Source organism: Neoarius graeffei, chromosome 19, assembly GCF_027579695.1.
Source record: "Neoarius graeffei isolate fNeoGra1 chromosome 19, fNeoGra1.pri, whole genome shotgun sequence".
Classification (NCBI taxonomy): domain Eukaryota; kingdom Metazoa; phylum Chordata; class Actinopteri; order Siluriformes; family Ariidae; genus Neoarius; species Neoarius graeffei.
The window spans coordinates 61,900-81,541 of NC_083587.1; the positions used below are offsets into that span (position 1 = coordinate 61,900).

The 19,642-nt window shown below is 40.3% G+C and overlaps 1 long non-coding RNA gene across 1 annotated transcript; it reads right to left on the reverse strand.

Moving 5' to 3' along the window:
* Window positions 1-8,418: 8,418 nt before the first annotated feature.
* On the reverse strand, window positions 8,419-9,029 carry LOC132867814 (uncharacterized). The gene is made up of 4 exons (XR_009650779.1): window positions 8,979-9,029; window positions 8,786-8,891; window positions 8,553-8,680; window positions 8,419-8,466 (listed from the first exon to the last, which is right to left on the reverse strand). It is a non-coding gene; the product is annotated as an uncharacterized LOC132867814 (long non-coding RNA).
* Between the last annotated feature and the right edge of the window lie 10,613 nt (window positions 9,030-19,642).

Below are 19,642 nucleotides of genomic sequence, written 5' to 3' on the forward strand. Positions count from 1 at the left end.
TGTGCTTTTGAGGCCTAGTGGCCACGTGGTTGTGTGTGAGCGTGTGTGTATGTGTGATAACAACAATTAAATGTTAACAATTAAAATACATTCAAATGGTCATCCGTGATATATGTGGAGTTGAATGTGGGCATGGGGGAGTGCGCTATAAAGGTTGAATTGAATCAGGACTTAGAATATCATCTAAAGTTGAGACAAAAGACCTCGTGATAAAGAACAAAGGAGGGGGGAGGGGTCACCATGTGTTTCCTTACAGAACAAAGAGAGTTAGCTTTGGTTTGCTAGCTAAAGTGTGTATGAGGCCTAGTGTGTGTGTGACCACCTGTTGAAGCCTGGTCCCTGGGGACAAAAGGCTTCCCTAGAAAGCTAACCCAATAGCTTTATAGTATTATTAAATCTCCTGAAATCTTGATGAGGTCGATATATGTATAAGAATGAAATTAGATTGTTAGAGAGGGAAAAGAGGCATGCACAACCTATCAATTAAACAATTGAGAGATTAAATCAAAATCGAACAATCATACAGTGTACACAAACCGTTCCTGAGTTTAAAATTCACACTACCTCAATAAATCAAAATTCCTGAGACTAGCTTTATTACTATGCCCAAAAGAATGCCAAGTCTTACTTCCGTATTTCGCCCTTCTGCAAAGGGCTGAGAATTTTTGGAGAAGGTGACTTTCACAGGAGCTCCTGAGAAGAAAATCTGTGAAAAACAGAGAATTCTTTGAGAAATTTCATTGCTCGTGGGAAGAAAAATCTCTGTAGAAACAAGGTGCACAGCTTTATTGAAGAGGTCCAGCCGCTTCTTTGTCTTCAGACTAAAAACCACTTGGGCTGCAGTTTTGCACGTGCTGATGAGGAACAGATGAAACCGGTTATATTCAAGTTGAGTCAAAATCGCACAATTCTCGAGTCTATCGTGGCCAAAGGTAAGTAAAAGAAACAGCGTGAAACTCTGATTCTAGACAAAAAGACGTTTAATCTAGTTTGCTCGGCTGAGCGGATCTCTCTGTGTCCAGACGGATTGAAGTCCAGATGGAAAAGAGAAAGAAGGAAGCGTTTTTCAGTTGCTTATAGAATTGTAGAGGAAGTGACGTAGATGATCCCGCCCATGCGTGACGTAGGTCAACGTGGAAGTTGGCTGATGGGAAATGTAGTTTCTTAAAGAGACGGGCTGCTGTTGTTCCTTGATGGACTGTACCTACAGGGCAAAATTGAACATTTTCAGTCTCAGACTGTTGTCTAACATTGTAATAATACAATAATACACGGCAATAAAAAACAGCCCAATAATAATAATAGCTGATCTATCTTTTTTTTTGGGGGGGGAGTGGGCTCAAAGTACACTTGGGCGGCACAGTTGTGAGTGGTTAGCACGGTCACCTCACAGCAAGAAGGTTCTGGGTTTGAACCCAGCAGCCGGCGAGGGCCTTTCTGTGTGGAGTTTGCATGTTCTCCCCGTGTCTGCGTGGGTTTCCTCCGGGTGCTCTGGTTTCCCCCACAGTCCAAAGACATGCAGTTAGGTTGACATGGGGCAGCCTTGGGCTGAGGTGCCCTTGAGCATGGTACCTGACCCCTGACTGCTCCCCGGGTGCTCTGGTGTGGCTGCCCACTGCTCTGAGTGTGTGCGTGTGTTCACTGCTTCAGATGGGTTAAATGCAGAGGATGAATTTCACTGTGCTTGAAGTGTGCATATGATGAATAAAGGTTTCTTCTTCTTGCTACACTCAAAAAAATAAAACATTGGATTTACTTAACTGAGTTATGGCATCCGGTCCCACGAAACTGTGTTAACTTAGATGTATTGAATACAGTTATGTTTTGAATAACTCAACATAACTGTATTCAATACATCTAAATTAACACAGTTTCGTGGGACCGGTTGCCATAACTCGGTTAAGTAAATCCAATGTTTTTTTTTTTTTTTGAGTGTACAGTCGGGGGTGGGGGGTGATCAAAGTATGCCTGGTACAGTCAGGGGGGCCCAGACTGCAAATGTTTGAGAACCCCTGTCTAGACTATTCAGTTCTTTATTTTCCAAGTGTCTGGAAAGTGTGAAAACATTTGTGGGTATTGTGATGAGTGTTAAATGCAGAGAAACATATTAGTGAACAGAAGAAATGTGCTTTAATTATGCAGCTGACAGAAGCTTGCTTTAGCTGGCACAATCTAGCCTCATCTATGTGTAGACCTTTTCTGAACACACTGTGAATGCACTGCTGCTTTTTGGCAGCTGGCAATGACAGCAGACCATCACAGATATCACTCACATGCTGTATATTCACAACTTGTCACTATTTTAAGTATATTTGTAGTTGATACAAGTATTTTAAATGTATTTTATATAAAGCGCATCATAATTTCTGTCATTTTAAACAAGGTAGTTTACAGTTCTGTATTGTATACATTTAAATGATGACTGTGCAGAATTATAAATTGTAAAACACAGTTTTGATTCGTCATGATATACATATCCTAGTTTATGTCCTTTACAAACATACGAAGGAACTTACATCTGCTGTTACACTATTACAGTATTTAAATACTTATATCTCTATTTTAGTGTTGTTTTCAAGTATCTAAATTTCTTTTCAATTATTTTCCTATTGATTTTACTCACTACATTGAGGAGTGCGCATGCGCCAGAGGTTAAAGACGCCGGTTTTTACAACTCCGTAACTATCAGCAAAAAAAGGCAAATTTTTACAACTTTTACTTAAACTAACAAGACATCCTTGTAAGTTGGACATTCTATGACCACAGAGATTGTCTTCAAACTGTCATTTGCAATTTGAAGTGACTTGAAGCCAGTTTTGTCCCAACAACTAGTGATCGGCCTGGCGAGCCCGGCAGCGAGTTGTCTACACTTCTGTTTCACACGGCTTAACCATAGCGGGCTTAAAAGGAGCCCCCGTGGCATGGTGTGTCCATCCCCACTCCCGCCAAATTTACATCGGAGTCTGCTAATTAGATCTACCCAGGTGGGAATTGTGTGATCTCTAAATTCCCACATACCATCGATGCCATGCCTACTCAAGGACAAAAACAACTAAAGATGAGGACGTAGTCACTCTTGGTACCCTGAAAGAAATGCTAGATCAACAAAGGGCAAAATATGAGGACCTGTTGATGAGACAACAATCCACCTTTCAGTCTTTCATCGCAACAGTAATGGATACTAACAACAAAAGAATGGACAGTCTCATCCGTGAGGTGCAGGAAATAAAGGACAGTCTACAATTCTCCCAGGCGGAAATCCAAGATGGTAAAGCAAAACAACATGACCAGAGCCACAATATCAAGGAAGTTGAGATGAAAATAGATCGTCTAGGAGCTGACATCAACACGATCCTTCATAAATCCGATTACTTGGAGAACCAGTCTCGTCGTAATAACATTCTGATCGACAGCGTCCCTGACAACAAACAAGAGAACTGGTACCGATGTGAACAGAAAGTCAGAGAAATCCTCAAGGACAAACTCAAGCTCGACCCACTTAAGATTGAAATCGAACGTTCTCATCGTAATGGAAAATTCCAGGAAGACGGCCGGCCACGACCCATTGTTGTGAAACTTCTCCGATACAAAGACAAAGAAGCCATCATGCAGAGAGCAAAGTACCTCAAAGGATCGAACATCTACATCAACGAAGACTTTTCAGAAGCAGTATGCCAAAAGAGGAAAGAACTCCTCCCGGAAATGCGGGCAGCAAGAGAGAGAGAAAACGTGGCATACTTACGGTACGATCGGCTGGTCGTGCACCCATCGAGAGACACACCAAGGAGGGACAACACATGAAGAAACCAGACTCGACTAAGTCATCACCGGTAATCAAACCTCATGATCTCCACTACTGAAAAACAGCCATCTCTACCTTCACAAATAAGTAACAGTGACTTAAGTACCCTAGTTTTTAACCCCTTTGCCTTACTTAAAAATGTTTATGAATCACACTTTTCATCTCTCGACCCAGATTTAAATTTCTTTAATAACTACTATACCGTAGTTCTTCTAAGAGCACCACACAGTATTACAACACTGACTCATTCATCAATACATGCAAATCAAGAAAAAGCAATTCTCTCTCTGTTTCATTTAAATGTCAGGAGCCTTTCATGCCACTTCGAAGAGCTCAATGAATACCTATACTCTATAAAACATATGTTCTCAGTAATTGTTCTCACAGAGTCTTGGCTAACTGAAAATACAATCCACAATTATAACATACCCGGGTATAAAAGCATTCATCACTGTAGACTGAACAAGGTAGGTGGGGGGGTTCTCTATACATAAGAAATAATTTATCTTATATAGAAAGAAACGACTTGGAATTTGTAATCGATGAATCGGGCACACAGCGTATTTTTGTTGAACTGTTTTCAAATGGTAATGAGGGGAAAAAATCGTCATTAGCTGCGTATACCGTCCTCCTAATACAGACATTCAACAATTTAATAACCAATTGACAGAATGCCTGAATAACATCAACAAAGAAAAGAGTACTTGCTACATTCTTGGAGACTATAACAGACTTACTTAAAACCTCGCATTCCCCTACTACTGATCACATTAATAACATTTTCTCTAACTCCTTTTTCCCTCTTGTATACAAGCCCACCAGGATTAGCCCACACTCTGCTACCTTAACTGATAACATACACACAAACACACTTAACATCGACTACACGGCTGGGATTATGGTAACAGATATATCGGATCACTTTCCGATATTCCTTATATCTGATTTAGTGGAACCAACTAGGAAGACAGACAAAATATCTTACCGTCTCATTAACATGACAAACATTAAGAAATTTACAGAATCCCTATCAGGTATAGTTTGGGACAACATACATAGCGAGGCGGACACAGAGAAAGCTTACAATCAGTTTCTTGAAACGTACGGATCTTTATATGAAAAATGTTTTCCTAAGAAAAATGCAAAAATTTTCAACCATTCTCAAAAAAAAAACTTGGTTAAGTAGCGGAATATTAAAATCAATACGCAGAAAAAACAAACTTTATGCTAAGTATGTCAAGAACCCTACACCTCTTAACCACAGTGTCTACAAAAAGTACCGAAATCAGCTAAATCATCTCCTTAGAACTGCAAAGAAAGAATACTATCACAGAAAGTTTACTGAAGCCGCTTCTAATATAAAACAAACATGGAGAATGATAAATGACATCTTAAATCGTGATAAAATAAAAACACCCGGTCCAAACAAAATTCAAATTGGAAATAAAACTACACTCAAAAAAATAAAACATTGGATTTACTTAACCGAGTTATGGCAACCGGTCCAACGAAACTGTGTTAACTTAGATGTATTGAATACAGTTATGTGTTGAAAAACTCAACATAACTGTATTCAATACATCTAAATTAACACAGTTTCGTGGGACCGGTTGCCATAACTCGGTTAAGTAAATCCAATGGTTTTTTTTGAGTGTATCGAAAATAAAGAAGAACTATGTGATGAATTCAATTATTTTTTTGGCAATATTGGGCCTTCACTAGAAAGCAAAATACAAAGATAGCAAAAGAGCGTTGATTCGATGGGGAATCATCGGCATGTTCTTCGACCATACGCCGTCGAATCACCGTCGATCACCGGCGTTGATTCAACACCGCTTTGCTCATACGAGTTTGCGTTGAAACGACGTTGAAAAGTGGATGGTGGCCGACAGAGAATAGACCCCCTTTCACCCTTTATTCAACTATGGATTTCGGTCGATTTATAGTTGAATTTTCGGCGATGATTCATCCAACTTTACTTCCTGTTTTATGTACAACAGGAAGGCTACAAATTAAGCAAAACAGGCTAAATTAAACTAGCTAACAATAAAGCATCGGGGCTCTTGCCTAGGATGAACACACACATGCATACTTCAACCATGAAAGTGAAACTTAATTTATATCAATGTGCGTAGGCTACGTCCTGTTTTATGTACAACAGGATATAAAAATGCATGCAACAATGCACCTCTCCTAATGTTTGTCAAGCTATCTAATGAGGCATAACTTTTAACATTTATAAGGAACAGAACACACTTGAACAAGTTCTTAGAAACATTTTATGATTTATTTATAATTTATAATTGTGGCCTATATTCCTCCTGCGGCGCAGACACCTGTACATGGAAACAGAAAAACATAACCAAAATTAATTTGATGCAGCATTGATAAAGAAAGTCAGCAGTAGGCTATGGGTTTCTAAATGCCACCCTACCTCACGTCTCCTCATCCCTCCCTCTCTCTCTGGCGCATACTTAAGCCACTTCTTGATTGCGTCACTAAAAGTAGCGTGTGTGCTCCCTGGCAGCTGCTTTTGTAGAGCATCTGAAAGAAAAAGAACAAAACAACATTGAGACTTTGCATGGTGATAATTGTTAAAGTTTGAGTTGTTAAGACTATGCACGTCACACTCTAGTGGTAGGTGGCAAGTAATGGTACTAGTACAGAAAATATATGTAAAAATCAGAAACCATAGATGTGAATCTTGTGACAATTTAAACGGGATTAAAAAAAAAAAAAAATTAATTTCTCCATTGACACAAAGCGGAAATAGAAATGCCACTACCGGACCGTTCGTCACTCAGTCAGCCTCCCTGGACTTGCCTGCACACCTGCTTTTTCTGAGTAAGGCGCCTGGTGAGTTTCTTAATCCTTTTTAATCCTTTGCATCTTTCACAATATGTTTGTCGTTGTCGTTATAATCGTAATGTTACAGTTAGTGAAGGAGTTATCAAAGAATGTTTAGAAGTAGTGTGCAAGTACTTGCGACAGCTTACTATTTTACCCTCTTTTACAGCTTTGTGCACATGCATAACCTACCAAACAGGACATCATGGATCTTGGTGTCCTTAAACGCAGTTTTTTCCCCCTTTCCAGCCCAGTTAAATTGGCTGGCCAAGCTATTGACCAGGAGGCTACGCAGCATCCGCCTCACTGTGACCCCTACGTCGGTTCCTCCACAAAGGGCTAAGGTAGACACCTGATAGAATAAAATGTAGCATGAAGACAATAATGAGAAAGTATTCAGTGTTTATCATTGTTTCATTGATTCACAATGATATTAAGTATTTGTGTTTCTTTTTGCAGGTGTTGCAGATGACTGGAAAGGAAAGGTAAGACTCAATAAGTACCATTAGCTGCTTTTGTTTGGCATCTTCCTTCACCAGGGCCTCTGCTGCCAAAAACTCCTCCATGGTGGAGAGTGGGAGCTTGATTAGGGGCGATGTCTGGGGTGTGTCTCGTCTCCCCATCTCTCTCCTTAGGGCCCTGACCTCTTGTGCCAGCCTTCCTACTTCCCCCTTCAGCTCCCTGTTTTCCTCCCTCAGCTGGCCAAGGAGAGCGATGACTGTGCTGATGCCCATGTCTGTTAAGTAACACTAAACATTAGGACTTTTATTTCATATTGCTGGTCATTTTTGAACAGTGATTACAGTTGATGACTCACCACGCAGCAACTGATTGTTCCCCTGTTGCGATGGCAGAGGTGTGGCTGAAATATCAGAGAGTACAATTTAGTTCACTACAAGGTGCGCCTTAATTTAAATTTCTGTTCTAAATTTACAATTTTCATGTTGATTGATTGATTTCCTCTTTGACTTAATGGAAGTGGTGACGTGGCTGGGGTGAATCTGAAAAATTGTATAGTCAGTTGATCAAAATGCATCTACGTAGATATTTGTTTGTCGTTTTGTTGTTTTTTTGTCGTTTTTGGCATAAATAAAGGCAATGCATAGTTACCATGGGTTAGTGGCTGGCTGTGAAGGAAAGGGCCTGGCGGGGTTTCTGAAGACGGTGAATCTGAAAAATAGTAAGCAGTCAGTTTTCCTCCCTCAGCTGGCCAAGGAGAGCAATGACGGTGCTGATGCCCATGTCTGTTAAGTAACACCAAACATTAGGACTTTTATTTCACATTGCTGGTCATTTATGACCAGTGATTACAGTTGTGGACTCACCATGCAGCAACTGATTGTTCCCCTGTTGCGATGGCAAAGGTGTGGCTGAAATATCAGAGAGTACAATTTAGTTCACTTCAAGGTGCGCCTTAATTTAATTTCTGTTCTAAATTCACAATTTTCATGTTGATTGATTGATTTCCTCTTTGACTTACCATGGAAGCGGTGACGTGGCTGGGGTGAATCTGAAAAATTGTATAGTCAGTTGATCAAAACGCATCTACATAGATATTTGTTTGTTGTTTTGTTTTTTTAGTCGTTTATGGCATAAATCAAGGCAATGCATAGTTACCATGGGTTAGTGGCTGGCTGTGAAGGAAAGGGCCTGGTGGGGTTTCTGACGATGGTGAATCTGAAAAATAGTAAGCAGTCAGTTGATCAAAACATATCTTCACGTACTTATTGGTATTTTAATTTCTGGCATAAATAAAGGAAATGCATAGTTACCATGAGTTAATGGCTGGCTGTGAAGAAACAGGCCTGGCTGGGTGTCTGAAGACGGAAATGAAAGCATTATTATTTCAGACAACTTCTAGGTCTTTAGTAGAACAACAACAACAAGTGGTACAGATAGTCACCTTCATTAAGGGAGGGGAATTGCCACTCGCTGTCCAGCTGAGTGGCGTCAATAGATGGTGGCCTCCTCCCCCTACGGCTTGGTCCTGCCTCCTCCTCGCTGTCCTCCTCCAAATACCTTTTGTTTGGTCTTTAAAATAAACCCAGGACCTTACTGACACAGCTCAAAACACAAACGAAACCGTAATTGAACTTATAACTGCAAGTTGTGATTTAAAAAAGAAAACACTTTTACCGTCTTTTCCTTGGCCCCATCTCACCATCATCCGATTGCAGGTCTGCTGTAAGGCAGCCTTCCTCAAGCGATCGGGTCAGGTAACGTCTTGCTTTGGCAAAGGTGCCTGAAAGGGAAGGCAGTCTTAATGAAATTGGCTTAATGCAGTATTGAAGTATTGTCATTGGTTTAATGAAGTAGCTATGCAGCTCACCACAGGTTGCCAGCACCCTTATTTTTTGATGGAATCGCCATCCTTGTCCCAGGGGGGTGCAGTTCATGGTGGCCTTCACAGCTTTGTTTCTGCCAAAGGGTGGCCAGTAGCATCCCACTTCTCCGTCAACATCTACCACCCAGCTGGACGGCACAACTGCTGCACTCCGGTCTTGGAATTCCACAACTTTCTAAATCTGTGCCATCTATAATAAAAAAAATAAAAAAAGTACTCCATGGAAAGGATAGTTAGTGCCTGCCATCCAGCTGGAGTACTCCAACTGTCCAGATTCCTTCTAATGCATAAGTAAAGATGTGTTTCTTTGTGTGTGTGTGTTTTTTTGTGTGTTTTTTTTCTTCCCATATAGGTTTACGAATGGTGACGAAGAGGGATTGCCACAAAGGTCTCTCCATCTGGGAACAACACACATTTGCCCTGGACAACCTCAAGCCGGTCAACGTTAAGGCAGCTGTCTATGCCAAATACTCTGTAGCAGCCAATGCTTGTGGAGGGGCAAGGATAGTGGAAATATGACTCCCTCCTCTTGAATTTCATGTAAACCACAAAGACAGAGTCACCATGTTTAATTATGTTTTTCACCATTACGATTTCATTTTTAATCACTAGGCAATCATCGCCCTGCTTTGAAGAAAAACAGAAATCATTGAAATGCACTTTTTTAAATTGCTGGCCAGAACTTAAGTGTTGGGGTAATGGGCCCTCCTGGTATGGGTGTAACAACTGTGGTTGTGTAGGTGGTGGTGGAAATAAACAAACTGGCTCCTCTGAAAGGCGTTTGACAACCTGTTGTAAAGGTTGAGATGGCTTGCGTAGCATTTTTTTTAGTTTACCCAAATAATTCTCGTAAGGAAAGGATGAGATGTTGTCTAGGGAACCATACTGGCGGTACTCATGTGTCAGATGTATTGTTTGATGTACGCTAAACACAATCTCGTCTTTACCATACACCTCTCCAAAATGCTTTACAAAAGCCATTAACAATTTTTCGGAAAAACAAACCATACTTTCAGAAATGTTTGGTGTGAGTAGCAAAAACATGGCCACAGAAAACAACATGAAGTTTTCATAGAGATCTTGTGGAAGAATGTCCCTCAGAACTAATCGCCCACTGTAAATCATAAATTGGCGCAGCTCTGCCGCTTTCCACCTATCAATTTCGGTGAGTTCACAGGGTTTCCGTGCAAATTCAGCTGGAGTATAGGGACGAAGCTGTATTAACTTTTCGGAGATGGCTTTAATGGCTCTTGTAGGCTGCCTTGTAGAGTTTTTCCCCCTCATCCAAAAATGTATCAACTTTTTCATAACGCCAAGGCAACATAAATGCATATAATCTATTGGGAAGGCAGACACCATTTTCACCAGACCCGTCAGAGGACTTCTGTTGATGTGGTGGTCCTCATCTACCATATTTTCAAACTCCTCGTCTGACCTTAGCCTAACATCAGTCTCAGGATACGTCATTTTTTTCTGCCAAATACCAGTCTGATGGCATTTATCGCATCTGGAGTACCCATTATGGCATTTAATTTGTTTTACCAATGCTCGAGTAGGAGCATCACAAATGAAAGATGAAATGGCCACCCTCAGCTTTCTACTTCCAAATGTTACCCCATTGCAAAGCAGATCAGAGAGGTCTTTAACAAACTGTGTCAGATAATCAAACACATTGGAGGGTTTTCCAGGGCCACAAAAGATGCCAACTAAAATCGGTGTTCTGGTGTAATCACAATCAATCAGTGCCAAAATAGGCCAAAACTGAAGCCTGGTGCTTTTGAAAATAGGGAGACCATCGATGTTAAATTGAACTCTTATTGTTTGAATAACATCTGGTAAATGGATGGTGCTTAATTTGGACAAAATTCCCTTTGCCAAGCCAAAATGGAAGTATTCCCCATTACCTACGGTCTGTAATGGTACTGCAGGCTTAGTGCCCAATAAGGTCCTAGCATCCTTGGGCAGTTCAGGGTGGCTTGTTCTCAAAATGGTCAACAGAGCAGTAATGGCAATCAAAGGCACAGAGAATGATGCAGCCCAGTGTTTTAATTTTTGGTGAAGCCCTGACTCTTCAAAAGAGTCACCATCAATATGACTGTCACTGTCACCCTCTGAAGACATGCTACTGCTGTCAGACTCTGCATCACTGCACCCTCCCAACTCAACAGAATCCCCACCATCCTCATCTAAACCCATTGATGATGCAGGCCTGGGTGATGCAATTGAAGGAGAGACTTGAGCAGCAGGATTACCCAGAGCTGACTCAAAATCGGACAGAATCTGCCTTTCTGACATTTCAGTAGCTGTCACAACACATCTTCTTTTTGACCAATAAGAAGTCATGTTCTCTCCCCTAAAGAAATAAATGTCTGCAGTACCTTTTGAGGGAATGACGGGGTAGTGGTCTTCAGGTTCCATTGAGGTAAACATGGGGGGAACAAAGACAACAACATGTACGTCATTACATTTGAAATAACCTTACACACACACACACACACACAGTTCAAACAATTGTTTTATAGAAAGTTCTGTTTTAATACCAACAATGTTTTAACAATGTCTGGAGTCATGTTCTAATGGCTGCGACCCATACTGCCCTACAAAGCCAAAAGACCTTAATATCACTTAAGTTATTGCCATTTTTGGAACAGAGGACATCAGTTGTATCATGTGATGAATTATTTCGAGTCATTTCTGTTTTTTTCTGGTAACAATAAGACATCGTTTTTACCGTAACTTCCAAAAGCAAAGGGAAAACCAAGGCAGAAGCCTGTAATGAGTCTGATGAGTTAAGGTCTTTTGGCTTTGTAGGGCAGTATAGGCCTACAGCGTTACAAAGCCCAGCCCCCTCAAGCCGGGTATAGAGCTACCGGTTATAACCACGGCCTATATACTCGATTGAAATGCTTTGTTTTCACTCCATCAAGACCACTACTTTGACTAGTTTTCGACTAAACAATGCATCTGCATGTTTATTGTATTAGTTGAGGGAATATAAGCAATTTCGTTCGTGGTACCTCAAACAAAGTGGTCACTACAGAAGCATTGGTAGCCTGGATAATCTTTAAAGTTCATGGCCGCGAGGCGCGACCCATGGCTACACAAAAGAACAGGTCAGCTCAAAACGACATGCGACCTAGGCCTACATGCTCGATTTAAATGCTAAGTTTTCACTCCAACGCTAAGTTTTCACTCCAACAAGACAAGTACTTCAACTCGTTTTTTGATTGAATAATGCATCTGCATTGTTGTTGTTTCAAATGGATACTAGTTGAGGGAAATTTCTCCAACGCGTGATATGACTGAAGTTCATCATAACTTCTTAAACTGCTTGAAATTGTATTCGAAATTCCCTTTATTAATAGTGACTGAATAATGGTACGTACCAGATGTCCAGGGATGAATGAAAATGTAGCGTGGTCCAGTGTTTTTCTCAATGTTGTTTCAATGGTCCAAGCGTAACAGCAGGCCGATCCACAAGAGAGTCGCGATCCAACCGAGTGGTGTGGGAGTTTCACGTGCACCCAGGTATATAACGAAAATGACGTCATCCAGTAAACAGCAGTGGTAATCGCACTGCATTATGGGACAGCGTGGGACATCCAATGACATATCGCTACGTATGTGTACCGGCCCTTTTTTATATCATGCCTTGAAATGAAAGTCAATACAACAGAGATGAGAGACACCAGGTATGAAAGTAACACCAGGATAAGTTGTAACACCACCATTCCCACCAGTTAGGTATAAGATGCAGGTTTTGTAACACTTTCAATCTTCTTAGAATTAATTTATGATCATCTTGGAAATGTTAAGTTATTTGCAAAAAACTTTCAAAGATAGAAGGTCAAATCCATTGCTGAGTTAAGAAAGTAAACTGGTTTTTGTTCTTTTTTTTATCATTTACTTATCATTATCACTTATATCATTTACTCGTATCTATGTGTAAGCAGGATAAGACAAACAGTGGCAATTTATATTCTGAACAATTAGTTGCTCATCCTACCAATGTTGAAAACTGGCTGGCAAAAGTGACGATGGTTCAACATCGTATATTCGACCTTCTCTGACGGTCGACAGATCAACCTTCACCCACGGTGATTCAACAGTGATAAATCGACCTTCTCCGACGGCGGAGAAATCGACGTTTCACGGCGCCGTTTCAGCGTTGATTTTCTGACTTACGACGGAAACCGACCATTCTGACCAAGAATCGGCGCCGTTTCAACGTCCCTCTGCTATCTGGGAAGGACCACAGGACCCTCCCCAGATAGCAAAAGGGCGTTGATTCGATGGGGAATCATCGGCATGTTCTTCGACCATACGCCGTCGAATCATCGTGGATCACCGGCGTTGATTCAACACCGCTTTGCTCATACAAGTTTGTGTTGAAACGACGTTGAAAAGTGGATGGTGGCCGACAGAGAATAGACCCCCTTTCACCCTTTATTCAACTACGTATTTCGGTCGATTTATAGTTGAATTTTCGGCGATGATTCATCCAACTTTACTTCCTGTTTTATGTACAACAGGAAGGCTACAAATTAAGCAAAACAGGCTAAATTAAACTAGCTAACAATAAAGCATCGGGGCTCTTGCCTAGGATGAACACACACATGCATACTTCAACCATGAAAGTGAAACTTAATTTATATCAATGTGCGTAGGCTACGTCCTGTTTTATGTACAACAGGATATAAAAATGCATGCAACAATGCACCTCTCCTAATGTTTGTCAAGCTATCTAATGAGGCATAACTTTTAACATTTATAAGGAACAGAACACACTTGAACAAGTTCTTAGAAACATTTTATGATTTATTTATAATTTATAATTGTGGCCTATTCCTCCTGCGGCGCAGACACCTGTACATGGAAACAGAAAAACATAACCAAAATTAATTTGATGCAGCATTGATAAAGAAAGTCAGCAGTAGGCTATGGGTTTCTAAATGCCACCCTACCTCACGTCTCCTCATCCCTCCCTCTCTCTCTGGCGCATATGGATTTTTTTATTTCATAATTTATTTTTAATTTACTACTTATCTGTTTTTATTTATATATATATTTGAATTATTTGGACATGGGGAAAAACTATATTTAAAATCCAAAGAGGGATGGAGGGAGGAAAATTAAAACAAAAGAAAGAAATGAAATATAGAGTAGAGTATATTTGATAAAATTAAGGATGTTTTTATTCAGTAAACATTTAAAAAAATGTTCTACAACACTCTAGCCTAGTGACTTACCAGTAACAAAATAGACTTGAAGTATTCAGATCCGCTCTGCATAAAGCAGCTAAATCCTCTCTCTGTCTCCCGGCAGAAAGCTCCTTGGTTTGCTTGTGTCTCAATCACAGCTGGTATTCTGTAGAAAGACTTCTTTTCACCTCCCATCAGCTTTGTTAGAACCCTAACACAGCACAAAAGTTTACCACTGTAGGTTTATGATGAACCAAGTGCCTCGTGGGTTCACATACCGCGCGCTGCCGTTATTTCCCCCAAATCACGAGTTTGTTGGTCTTCCAATGTGGCGCAGGGTTTGTTTACTTCCGGTTTCGGGTGACGTCAGTGAAAGGGGTCTAATGGGGGCATTACCGCCACCCACTGGATTGGGGTGTAAAGCAGTCTGAACAAAACGTGTAAACATAAACATAGGAGAAATGAACCCGTTTTTCTAACTCGTCCTCACTTAGTCTACTTTTCTTTTCTGATTAGTCTGGATTTGATATTGTAAATTTAAATGTGAATCAATGTATATTCATCGGACATGAACAAATGAATAAATCTTGAGTAATCTTGAGGGGCGTGTGTGTCCGGGGCGCGGTGTCGCGGGGGGGATCGAACGAACCCTCCGATCCCCCCTGGCAACAGGCCAGAATTTATATTCTGAACAATTAGTTGCTCATCCTACCAATGTTGAAAACTGGCTGGCAAAAGTGACGATGGTTGAACATCGTATATTCAACCTTCTCTGACGGTCGACAGATCAACCTTTACCCACGGTGATTCAACAGTGATAAATCGACCTTCTCCGACGGTGGAGAAATCGACGTTTCACGGCGCCGTTTCAGCGTTGATTTTCTGACTTACGACGGAAACCGACCATTCTAACCAAGAATCGGCGCCGTTTCAACGTCCCTCTGCTATCTGGGTCTGAATTACATTACCTTACAAGTAGAATCTAATTTATCGACCTTTATACCACCAACTAATGCCGAAATCACAGACATCGTCAAAAACCTAAAAGATTCATCTGCTGGGCATGATCAAATAAATGCTAAAGTTCTAAAACTTTCCCTGCTCTATATCATTGCCCCTCTTACACACATTCTTACTCTTTCCTTGCAAAATGGAGTTGTTCCTCACTTACTAAAAGTTGCAAAGGTAACTCCCATCTTTAAAAGTAGTGATCCACTTAATATCAACAATTATCGACCCATATCTGCCCTCACCTGTATATCTAAAGTTCTCAAAAAACTAATATATAACTGTCTTCTGAAACATTTAGATCATAATAACATCCTATACAAACACCAATATGGCTTCAGAAAGGGCTATTCCACCTCTATGGCACTGATTCAGTTAATGGACAAAATTTCCTCAGCTATAAACAACAAAGAGTACACCACTGGGATTTTTCTCGATTTATCTAAAACATTCGACACAGTAAATCATTCTATTCTACTAAGCAAACTAAAATGATATGGCATAAATGACTGTGCATTAAAATGGTTCTCTTCTTATCTGTCTGACAGACAATAATATGTAACAATTAACCACACTACAGTGGTGCTTGAAAGTTTGTGAACCCTTTAGAATTTCCTATATTTCTGCATAAATATGACCTAAAACAACATCATATTTTCACACAAGTCCTAAAAGTAGATAAAGAGAACCCAGTTAAACAAATGAGACAAAAATATTATACTTGGTCACTTATTTATTGAGGAAAATGATCCAATATTACATATCTGTGAGTGGCAAAAGTATGTGAACCTCTAGGATTAGCAGTTAATTTGAAGGTGAAATTAGAGTCAGGTGTTTTCAATCAATGGGATGACAATCAGGTGTGAGTGGGCACCCTGTTTTATTTAAAGAACAGGGATCTATCAAAGTCTGAGCTTCACAACACATGTTTGTGGAAGTGTATCATGACAGGAACAAAGGAGATTTCTGAGGACCTCAGAAAAAGTGTTGTTGATGCTCATCAGGCTGGAAAAGGTTACAAAACCATCTCTAAAGAGTTTGGACTACACCAATCCACAGTCAGACAGATTGTGTACAAACGGAGGAAATTCAAGACCATTGTTACCCTCCCCAGGAGTGGTCGACCAACAAAGATCACTCCATGAGCAAGGTGTGTAATAGTCGGCGAGGTCACAAAGGACCCCAAGGTAACTTCTAAGCAACTGAAGACCTCTCTCACATTAACATTAGCCAATGTTCATGAGTCCACCATCAGGAGAACACTGAACAACAATGGTGTGCATGGCAGGGTTGCAAGGAGAAAGTGACTGCTCTCCAAAAAGAACATTGCTGCTCATCTGCAGTTTGCTAAAGATCATGTGGACAAGCCAGAAGGCTATTGGAAAATGTTTTGTGGACAAATGAGATCAAAATAGAACTTTTTGGTTTCAATGAGAAGCGTTATGTTTGGAGAAAGGAAAGCACTGCATTCCAACATAAGAACCTTATCCCTTCTGTGAAACATGGTGGTGGTAGTATCATGGTTTGGGCCTGTGTTGCTGCATCTGGGCCAGGATGGTTTGCCATCATTGTTGGAACAATGAATTCTGAATTATACCAGCAAATTCTAAAGGAAAATATCAGGACATCTGTCCATGAACTAAATCTCAAGAGAAGGCGGGTCATGCAGCAAGACAGCAACCCTAAGCACACAAGTCGTTCTACCAAAGAATGGTTAAAGAAGAATAAAGTTAATGTTTTGGAATGGCCAAGTCAAAGTCCTGACCTTAATCCAATGGAAATGTTGTGGAAGGACCTGAAGTGAGCAGTTCATGTGAAGAAACCCACCAACATCCCAGAGTTGAAGCTGTTCTGTATGGAGGAACGGGCTAAAATTCCTCCAAGCCGGTGTGCAGGACTGATCAACAGTTACCACAAATGTTTAGTTGCAGTTATTGCTGCACAAGGGGGTCACACCAGATACTGAACGCAAAGGTTCACATACTTTTGCCACTCACAGATATGTAATATTGGATCATTTTCATCAATAAATAAATGACCAAGTATAATATTTTTATCTCATTTGTTTAATTGGGTTCTCTTTATCTACTTTTAGGACTTGTGTGAAAATCCGATGATGTTTTAGGTCATATTTATGCAGAAATATAGAAAATTCTAAAGTGTTCACAAACTTTCAAGCACCACTGTAAATCTACACTTAAAACAGTACAATGCGGAGTACCACAGGGATCAATTTTAGCACCTTTACTATTTCTAATTTACATCAATGACCTTGCACAAGCTTCCACAATCATCTTCTTTATCTTATTTGCAGATGACTCCAATCTTTTCCTTTCACACTCAAACTTTAATACTCTAATAAAACTAGCTAATCAAGAATTAGAAAAAGTTGTTATCTGGTTCGAGGCTAACAAATTATCTGTCAATGTCAAAAAAACATACTTCCTTATTTTCTGTAATAAAAATAAAACCTACAATAGAAATAACGCACAAATCTTACTAAAAAGTATACCCCTTTCTCAAGAGTGTCAAGCTAAATTCTTATGCGGAATAATCGATGACAAACTGACCTGGAAACCACATATAGCCATGTTATGTAATAAAATATCTAAAACTATTGGACTTATGGGAAAAATCAAACATCTTCTCACTCAACAAACCATTATCACCATATATAATAGCTTAATATACCCATATCTGACCTACGGAAATATTGTATGGGGATGTGCCTACAAAACTACACTACAGCCCCTAAAACTACTCCGAAAAAGATTTGTTCGTATGGCCACCGGATCCAGTTTTTATGCCCATTCTTTACCTCTATTTACGAAGCTTAAGATTTTAAATATTATTGATATCAGTAGACTTCAGCTAAATATCTTCACTTTCCAATTTCTTAGAAATTCTCTTCCAGACACGTTTGATAGTTTTTTAAATCTTAATTCCCAATTTCATGCTTACAAAACTCGACAAAGCGACCAACTGCATATCCCCCTAGTGCGACCATCCCTAGGTCAAAAGAGTGTTCAATACAAATGTGTAATTGAATGGAATAACCTCCCCCTCCACTTTAAAAGTTTTACATCCGTGATTAGTTTTAAACATAATCTCAAAAACCACCTATTTTCGTTCACCAGCCACACTTGACCTTTATCTTTAAATATAGTTCAGTCTTGGATCAAATTGTAAAATATTACACTACACCATGCACCAGGCTTCTGTTATTAGTACAATATTTATTCACCATTCAAAATCAATCAATTATACTTTTTTTTACTTTATGTATAGATCTTAGGTTACATTTTATTCGTTTCTTATATTCACTCATTAACTTATATTTTGTTATCTGCAATTGACATTGTTTATATTTATTTCAGTTATGATACCAGTTACAGTTTAATGTATAATTTTGTTACCAATTATTATATTATTACTATCTTTGTTATTATTTGTTATTATTTACGATTGTTAATATAGTTATTCTCTAATTTGTTAAATTTGTTTTAATTACTTGTTAATTTAAATGGGGGAAGACTTAAAACAAGCCATTGTGCTTTTTTTCTTCCCCCAGCATGTTTTCTGTTTTTGTTCAATTTATGTTTTCTTGTAAATCTCTTTTATTTGTCCCCAGACAGCGTGAGGAGAGCTCTCAGGACGACAAATGCACAGAAAGCCCCGGGTCCTGATAACATTCCTGGTCGTGTCCTGAGAGACTGTGCCGAGGAGCTCACAGATGTCTTTACAGACATCTTCAACATCTCGTTGAGCCAGGCTGTTGTCCCAACATGCCTCAAAACCACCACCATCATCCCGGTCCCGAAGAAGCCGTCTCCCTCCTGCTTCAATGACTACCGCCCTGTCGCACTCACTCCCATCCTCATGAAGTGCTTCGAGTGGCTAAGTCATGAGACATAGCAAGTCTGCCCTCCCCCCCACCCTGGACCCTTTCCAATTTGCATATCAGTCCAACCGTTCGACCGATGACACCATCTCCACTGCCCTCCACTCAGCCCTCACCCACCTGGAGACAAAAGACTCATATGTCAGAATGCTGTTCATAGACTTTAGCTCAGCATTCAACACAATCATTCCTCAGCAGCTCATTCATAAACTGGACCAGCTGGGACTCAACACCTCCCTGTGCAACTGGCTGCTGGACTTCTTGATGGGGAGACCACAGACTGTACGGGTCGGCAGCAACTCCTCCAGCACCATCACACTGAACACAGGGGCCCCCCAAGGATGTGTGCTGAGCCCCCTCCTCTTCACTCTGCTGACCCACGACTGCACACCAACATCCAGCTCAAATCTCTTCATTAAGTTTGTGGATGACATGACTGTGGTGGGTCTCATCAACAATGGCAATGAGACAATCTACAGGAGTGAGGTGAGCCGCTTGGCCATGTGGTGCAAGGACAACAATCTCCGTCTGAACGTGGA